Raw genomic sequence first — 7,981 nt, 5'->3', positions numbered from 1 at the left:
TGATGGAACGAGACACAGTCTCTTCAGGGTAGGAGGCAGCCATTCTTTCAGTAAAGCTTTATTGAGACCTACTGTGCCAGACCCTACGGGGAAAAAGTTAAGACGTGCCCCGTACCCTTAAGAAGCTCTTAGTTCATTGCAGGAAACTGGTACATAAGTAGATCATTGAAACTAGTACATAAGAGAAGCTCAGCGAAAACACAAGGTGCCAGATCTTTTGAATGAAGCAGGGAGGTCTTCATGGAAGAGGTGTTATTTAAACTCAGTCTTAAAATACTTTGAGATGTAGAAGATGGGGGTTTGGGGGAGAGCGATGACTCAGAGGTGAACAGCAGCAGTCTTGGCTTCCAATAGGATCTGTGAGCTGGAACCTGTGCATGACCCTTTGGGCTGTTAATAGCAGGATGAGACCATGATTTAAAACTTTTTCTAGTGTATCTTCCAACAAAGCCCTATGTTAAGCACACCAAACACCTCACATCTCACCTCTTTAGAAGTAAAAAATGGAAATAACACTAACATATAAAATGTATTTCTAACACATGAAGTATCGACCTTGTTGAGATGCCGCAAATATTAAATAAGGTGCTTAATGGTAAGTCTACTTTCCCAGTCTTTAGTAAGTAGTAGCGTCTTTCTCCCACCCCTGATGGCTTCACATCATATTACGTTGCCTGGTTTCAGGTCAGGGCTAAGCAATACGAGTAACAGATGTCCTCATTAGGTTCCTTGTTTTAACTGGGGACTCCCAGGGTTTTACCCAAAGCGCCTGTTGATCAAGCAGTCATGCCATTATAGCTGTTACACAAGCACAGCACTACAATAACAGACTCCTCTTTAAGGCAATCATTCTCCCTTAAATTTGAAAGCTCAAAAACCTCCGACAATTTTATTTGTCAATTATACATCCATGAAACAGAAAGAAAGCTTGCTGAGGTGGAGGTTTCTATGCTTTACTTTTCTTAAAAGGTTTTATTTATTTATTTTTTTGAGAGAGAGAGAGAGAGAGAGAGAGAGAAACATCCATGTGTGGTTGCCTCCTACACGACCCCATCCAGGGACCTGGCCCACAACCCAGGCATGTGCCATGACTGGGAATCAAACCAGCAACCTTTTGTTTACAGGACTGCACGCAATCCACTGAGCCACAGCAGGCAGGGCTGCTTCACTTTCTTAAGGAGTCAGTTCCTTACTTGATGAGTCTCAGGAACTCTAGGGTCCAAATGAGAAAATGAAGCCACCCCAGGGGTGCCAGGCCAGGTTCATGCTTCAGCAGGGCTCCCCTCCCTCCAGAGCTTGGACAGAAAGGGCACTGGCCCCGGGGTCCTTGCACCCGGTTTCAGACCCTGACCCACTCGTCCCTAGCTGTGTGATCTCAAACAAGTCACATTGCCAGCTCTGAGCCCAGCTGCCCTCACACGCAAAGCTGACTCACCGAGTCTGACCAATTGGGCACTGATGGTGGTCCTGACACACAGCAGGCTCCCAGGAATGTTCCCTGAAGTTGGTGCTCTGGTGGGTTTTGTGCTGGGTTTATTTAAGGGGGAGAAGCCCTAAAGCCTTCTATCAATAAGCTTTTACTAGGTGTTCACTCAGCAAATCCTCCTGACACCCACCACACTAGCCTTGCCGATCGGCGGTCAGCATTGCCGCGCACAGGGAAGTGGGGGCACAGACCATAAATGAACACACATAAATGTGCTTTTCCACAGTGAGGGCAGTCAATAGCCTAACGGGACCAGCTGGTTACCAGGGTGGTGCCCTGGGCTGCTCCCCACCCCCAAGGCCTATAGAATGCAGTGATTGGCGCCTGCATTCTCTGCAGGGGGTCTGCTCTCCCAGGCGCCTTTTACTGGAACGCGCCAGGCCCTCCCCAGGCAGCAGGGCTTCCCAGTCATAAGAGGGCTTCCCCACCCCCCACCTTCCCACCAGAGCAAGACCAAGGCCAGAGAGGGGAGGGAGCATCATCAGAGAACACACTTGCCCTACCTTGGCGGAGGGAGGGAGTAGAGGGGGGAGGGGAGAAGCTGACCTTGAGCAGTTTCTCCTCCTACTTCTTCCTCTGGGACTGGGAGGTGGCCAGGGACTGGGAGGTGGCTTGGAGAGTAGGAGTCAGGTGGTCCCGGGGGCCACTGGAATCACAAGGACCTTGTTGCTTTGCCCTAGAAAAGTAATAGAAACACTTAAAATAAAAATCCTGAGCTTGGCATTCTGGGCCCCAACCAACCTTTCTACTCAAATTTCCCTTAACTTTGTCTTACATCTCATGCTTGTCTTGGGGTCCACAGCTGATTCTCTGGGGATCACAGAACAGTTTCGGTTCATAGCTGACCCGCAGAAGTTGGTTGGATAATGACAGGGTGAGGGATTACTGAGCACAACCGTGTATGGGGTTTCCCTTCCAGAAGCCACAGCATCGTCCCTGTGTACAGAAGAGGTGGCTGAGGCTCAGAACTGCTCCAGTGGTCTGCAAACTAGCCATGCATTCGTATCACCCTGAGAGCTTGCTAAAACATGGGGTGCCACCCTCACTCCACCCCAGATTTTGTGACTCAGCACTTCTGGGACGGGGCCCAGAACGTGTGCTCATCACACAGTCCCTGCTGATGCTGATGCTCTTGGTCGGGGAACACACTTCGGGAGCCTCTGCCCTGTACCGTATGCCTCTCTGAATAACCTTCTGCCCTCAGGCAGAGTAAACTCCATAGCAAGGATGTATGATGATGTGCCTTCCCTAGGTAGGTGTCAGAGGGTTCCATTCCTGGCTGTCACTCTGGTGTCCCAGCCGCAGAGGACTGCCCCCAGGCACTACATTCAGTCCTCCATGAGTGTTCCTCCCTAACGTCACAGGACACAAACTTCCTGGGTGTGAGTGCATCCATCAGTGAGGACAAGGGACCATTCAGGATGAATTTGCTCCCTGAAGCCATCCCCAGTAGAAGGACCAGACAGGGCTGGGAAGCTTGGAGAAAACTGGCAGAGGCTTCCAGACAGGGATGTGCAGGGTTAGGGCTGGAGGGCTGAGTGATGGGGGAAGCCGAACGGGGCCTTCAGCACCTGCACGTGCTGGGAAGAGAGTGACGGGGCAGCTGTGGACCCGGACAAGAAGCTCCCTGCAGTCAGCACTGCAGCCGGGGGTGACCTGAGCATGGTGAGCAGACCTGGGACTGACAGCTACGGAACGCATGTCTGCTTTATTCCCCCAGCAGGTACCTGTGACTTCTTTGTCAGTCTCTAGCTCGCTTGAGCAGAGCAAGAGTATCCTCGTTCATGCCACACGCCTTATTGATAACTAGGCTGTTGAATAATGACATCATATATGAGGGTGTTTTTATTAATAACCACAGCTGTTATTTATTGGATGCCTATTATGTACCAGGCGCTTTACATCCATTATCTTGTTCAGTCCTCCGAAAACTCCATTAAGGTGGGTGCTGAGATGACCCCCACTTTACAGATGAGAAAACTGAGGCTAAGAGAGCTCAACTTGGGTAAGGACCTGGGAAACGACAGGGCTACCATCTCCTCATCTCTAAACTGTCACTTTCCACTCCATTCTCCTGCCCCTCATTTCCTGAACACCTGTTCTGTGCAAGGCCCTGAGGGGACCGCAAGATGAATCATTCAAGTATTCTTGTTTCAACAGACTCTTTGTAAGCATTTGTGTTTTATGGGCTCATTTATTTATAGCCTGCCTTATTTCATAAAGTGCTTTACATAACCTCTTGGTATACGAGAGAATAAAAATGTGCAAGCATTTGACGGGGGACATGTGATGGGAGTCATGTGACAGGGGACAAATGGAAAACAGACGCTGGAAAGGTCAGAAGAAGCCAGGAATGACACAGGTACATGAAGCACAGACCTTAAGGTCCCACGTGTTACAGAGACAGGCCACAGATTGTCCTCTGAGCTTTCTAGCAGGCAAAACCCAATCCCTGTGGTTCAGGGGCCAGAAGACACTAACCAACAGTTTCTGAGGGGAAACATGACTCGCTGGCCCTGAGACCAGAGAGGCCTTTCCCTGGTGAGCTGGCACGAAGAGCTGGCATCAGGTACCACAAGGAGCAATGTCCCCAAACAGTGTACTCACGGCACGTACAGCACAAGTCTCAGGCTGCTTCCTGTACTCCCCTCCATGCCGGCCCAAGTCCCAAAGCAGAGAAGCAGCTCGGAAGAGAGAGTGTGACCACATGGGGCGAGCCTGCCATTCTCCAGCTTACTCCATACATCCATACGCAGCGTTTATAGGAAACGCAGCAAACTGGCAGTCCACTCGCTGGATGCCATCCTCTCACTAGATGCATGCAGTCCTCAGGTAGGCTAAACAGATTTCACATAAAAGTTCAGATGGTGGTGGTGTATTTTTTTAAAAAATCAATTTGACAACATGAGCCTCCAAGAACAAGAACTGGCCAGAGCTGAGTAGTTTTCCAGTCCCTCCGTGGTTTCCCAAAGACCCTTTTGGTCTTTAAGCTCACTACCTGGCTTTGCAAGCCACTGGGAGCTTGCAGTCCCGCTTTAGGGTACCCTGAGGCATGGCATGTTACTATGCACCAGAAGTACCCAGTAACTTGTTTCTAGTGCAGAGTCCCGGGCCCTGCCCCTTGGATTTTGGGTTTGGCTCAGAGAGGCATCTGACTAACAGGTGATGTAATACAGTGGTCTCCCTTGACAGGCTGGGCCTCTGGTGATTGTATAGCTACTCAGCACTGTGAATGCAGACACATGGGTGAACAGTGTTTCTTTCAACACAACTTATGGCAAATACAGTGGGGTTGTGAGTTCAAGGCCACCCTCGCCAACAGGGGCCTGGCGCGCAGCTCCTCTGAGTTGCTGGGGAAGTCCTCAGTCACTTGCTATAAATTACAGTGCCATTCAACATTGGACCCACCTGGGGAACTTTTCAAGCCATGCTCCCCAACCCCATGCCCAGGCCAATTAAATCAGCATCCCTGGGGATAAAAACAGTATCAGCATTTTAAATCTCGGATGACCCAAGGGTGCTGCCAGGTGTAAGGAATAGGGCTGAGAAAAGAGCCCCTTCTCTAAGCCAGGGAGAGACACAGCTGAGCAAGGCTCCCTGGAGCAAGTAGCTGGATTGTTAGAACGCCACGAGTACTCTAGGGAAGCCAAGCAGGGGCACCTCACCCAGCCTGGGGGACTCGAACTCCCCACCCCACCATCCTCCGGAGGAGAGACCTGGGCTGAGTTTGGCAAATAAATACCATGCAGCCACATAAAGAAGGAAATCCAGCCAAGGCAAAGGTACAGTCCAAGGTTCTGAGGCCCCCATTGAGGGGGGGGAGAGGGAGCTGAAGGTTCTGGCACAGTCGGATCAAGGGTGGAAGTGGGGAATATGAAAAGAGGCCACAGAGGAGGAAAGTGGCCAAATCATAAAAGGCCTTGCATGCCAAGCTAACCCTGAACTTGACCCTGAAGCTGGAAGAAACTTCTGAAGGTTTTTTAAGTCATATGGAAGAACAAATCCCTAATGGGCTGAGCTTATCAAGGAGGGCTTCCTGGAGGAGGTCAGACTTGAGCCAAGGGAAGGATAGGATTTGGAAAGTTGGCAGGGAGGGGGAAGTTTGTGTATTCTGATTAACTGCTACAGTTAAAACTCTTGAAAATCCTTCCCTCCCCCATACCTTTTGAAACCGTTTGAATCACAGACTGCCTGTGTTAAAGATGTGTTTGTCTGTTATTTGAAAGCTGTGGTTTCTCTTTAACAGATTGTGGGCCCCATCCTTTGACTAGGAACCAGGAAGGAATGAAGAACGTATCCTCTTGCCCAGAGAGCTAATTATCGAAATACTGTGGGCCTCACTAGGGCGTGTGGCGTCACTGTCTCTGTCCTCCAGCAACTCCCAACTTCTGACTGGTCAGAGTTTTCAGGACATTTTTATGGGCTTCCTCAAAGCCAACTGGAAGCTTGTTTTCCATAAACACTCCCTGAGACAAGTAGCCAGGTTTCACATATGAAAGTTAAAACGTCAAAAGGGTTGTTAAAAAAGACAAATAAAAAGATACAGGCTCCTTTGTGAGGCCTCAGCTAAGGAAACCCACACCAGCGTTCAACAGCATCTGCCTGTTTGTTTGTTTTTCTGCAAAGCTGATGGTCACATTATAGGGACGGTGATGATCATCATTTATCAATTTTGTATCCATTCCCTCAACAAACACCTCCTGGACTTTTACCGGGGCCCAGGCCTTCAGCTGAGCGCCACGATGAGAGGGTGCCTCAGGCGTGAGTGCTCCGTCCCCACCGCATCTGGGTTCAAAATACTTCACAGTTTGCAAAGTTGTCCATGCGATTTTGTGTACCATATATAATTTTATCTCCATTTTTGAGAGTGAGAAATCGAGGCTCTTCCTCCAGAGTCATGATGCTAGTAAGTGGTAGAACTTGACCTCAGGTCACCCAAGCACCCTAAGTTCTGTCGGCTCTACCTTGCTCCTTTTTAAGTGATACCATCTCACTGTTACCGGCTTAGTTTGGGCAATAGCTCCAAGAGGTTTAGCTGTCACTTATAATCTGTTTAGTAGTCACCCCCACCTCAGAACCCTGGTTTCTCTTTTTGGGGAACTCCCCATTGGGAGGAAGGGAAAAACTAGCATCTGCGTCCCACGGCCACCATCACTACCAAAGCCTAGTGAAGCGAAATTCTTCCCCAGCATCTCCTCCCATCTAGACAGTGGACGGGCAGCTGTGAAACATGATGTCTTCCAATCAGATAGTCATTCCTGGAGCTGCCTCTTGAGTGAGTGGTGAGGGGACCCTGGCAGGTCCAAGTCACTCTCTGCAGAGGACCCTGTATCAGACTGTGCGTGTTGCACTCTCTTGGCTCTGCCCTTTGTGCACGCCTGTTCTACAGCCTCTCGTCAATTCTGTGAGCCCTGGCTATCTTTCAGTAAGTCCCTTCTTGCTTAAGATGACCAAAGATGGTGACGGTTACTTCTAACCAAGAATCCTGACTGATACAAGGTCGTAGGTCTCCATCCTATTTACATAGCTGGCAGGAAATAGCACCTCCTATGTGGCTATGGGCATTGACCGAGGAGATTCTACCAGGAAAACCACTTGTGCATGCTGTGAAAATGTTGGCACGGCCTCTCTTGCCAAGGCCCAGGAAACATCAGCAGGTAGACCCAGGCGGCCAGGCTGCTGCCTGCACCCTGAGAAGCCAGGCGTCTCACTGCTGGGTTCCAGACCTGGGCTCTTCAGGCCACTGCCACACTTGCCCTTCTTCGATTTCACTCCTATCTGGGTCCTTCTGGCCTCTTTAGGGTACTGAGTGGGGAGAAGCAGTAAACCCAAGGGTGCAGTCTGCCAAAGGAGGCATGAGCTGGGGTATACGGACAGTGGGCAGGAGGGCAAGGAATAAGGGGACCTGCGCATGTGTCGTTCGGTGCCCAGGAGATGGGCTATCAAAGGCCCCATCAGCGATCTGCTCTCAAGGACTGTGGAAGATGGTTCATCATCAGGGTTCCCCAGAAAAACAGAACTAATTAGATTTGGATATATATAATTATTTTAATTTTAAGAAATTGGCTCATGTGGCTGCAGGACTGCCAAGTCGGAAATCTGCAGGGTCGGCTGATGAGCTAGAAACCCAGGCTGAGTTAACTCTGGAGTCTGGAGGGCAGCATTTCTTCTCTGGGGAACCTCAGTGTTTGCTCTTAAGGCTCCAACTGATTGGGTGAGGCCCACCCACACTATCAACGGTAATCTTGACTTAAATCCACAAACTGTAGATGCTTACCACACCTCCGAAGTACCTCACAGCCACACCCAGATTAGTGCCTGATTAAATAACTGGATGCTAGAGCCCAGCCAAGTGGACACAAAATGAGCCATCACAGGAGGGTCCCCCCCTCCCCCTGGTGCTGCCCCCTGTGATTGGCAGAGGGGGGTGACTGCAGGCAGAATGGACCAGTGAGTGGAGTGGGAAACGCTTGAGCTGACATTGGGTCATCTCCT

This window comes from Furipterus horrens, unplaced genomic scaffold (assembly GCF_987537825.1).
Source record: "Furipterus horrens unplaced genomic scaffold, mFurHor1.1.pri manual_scaffold_4, whole genome shotgun sequence".
Taxonomy (NCBI): Eukaryota; Metazoa; Chordata; class Mammalia; order Chiroptera; family Furipteridae; genus Furipterus; species Furipterus horrens.
This window is presented reverse-complemented; position numbering follows the sequence as displayed.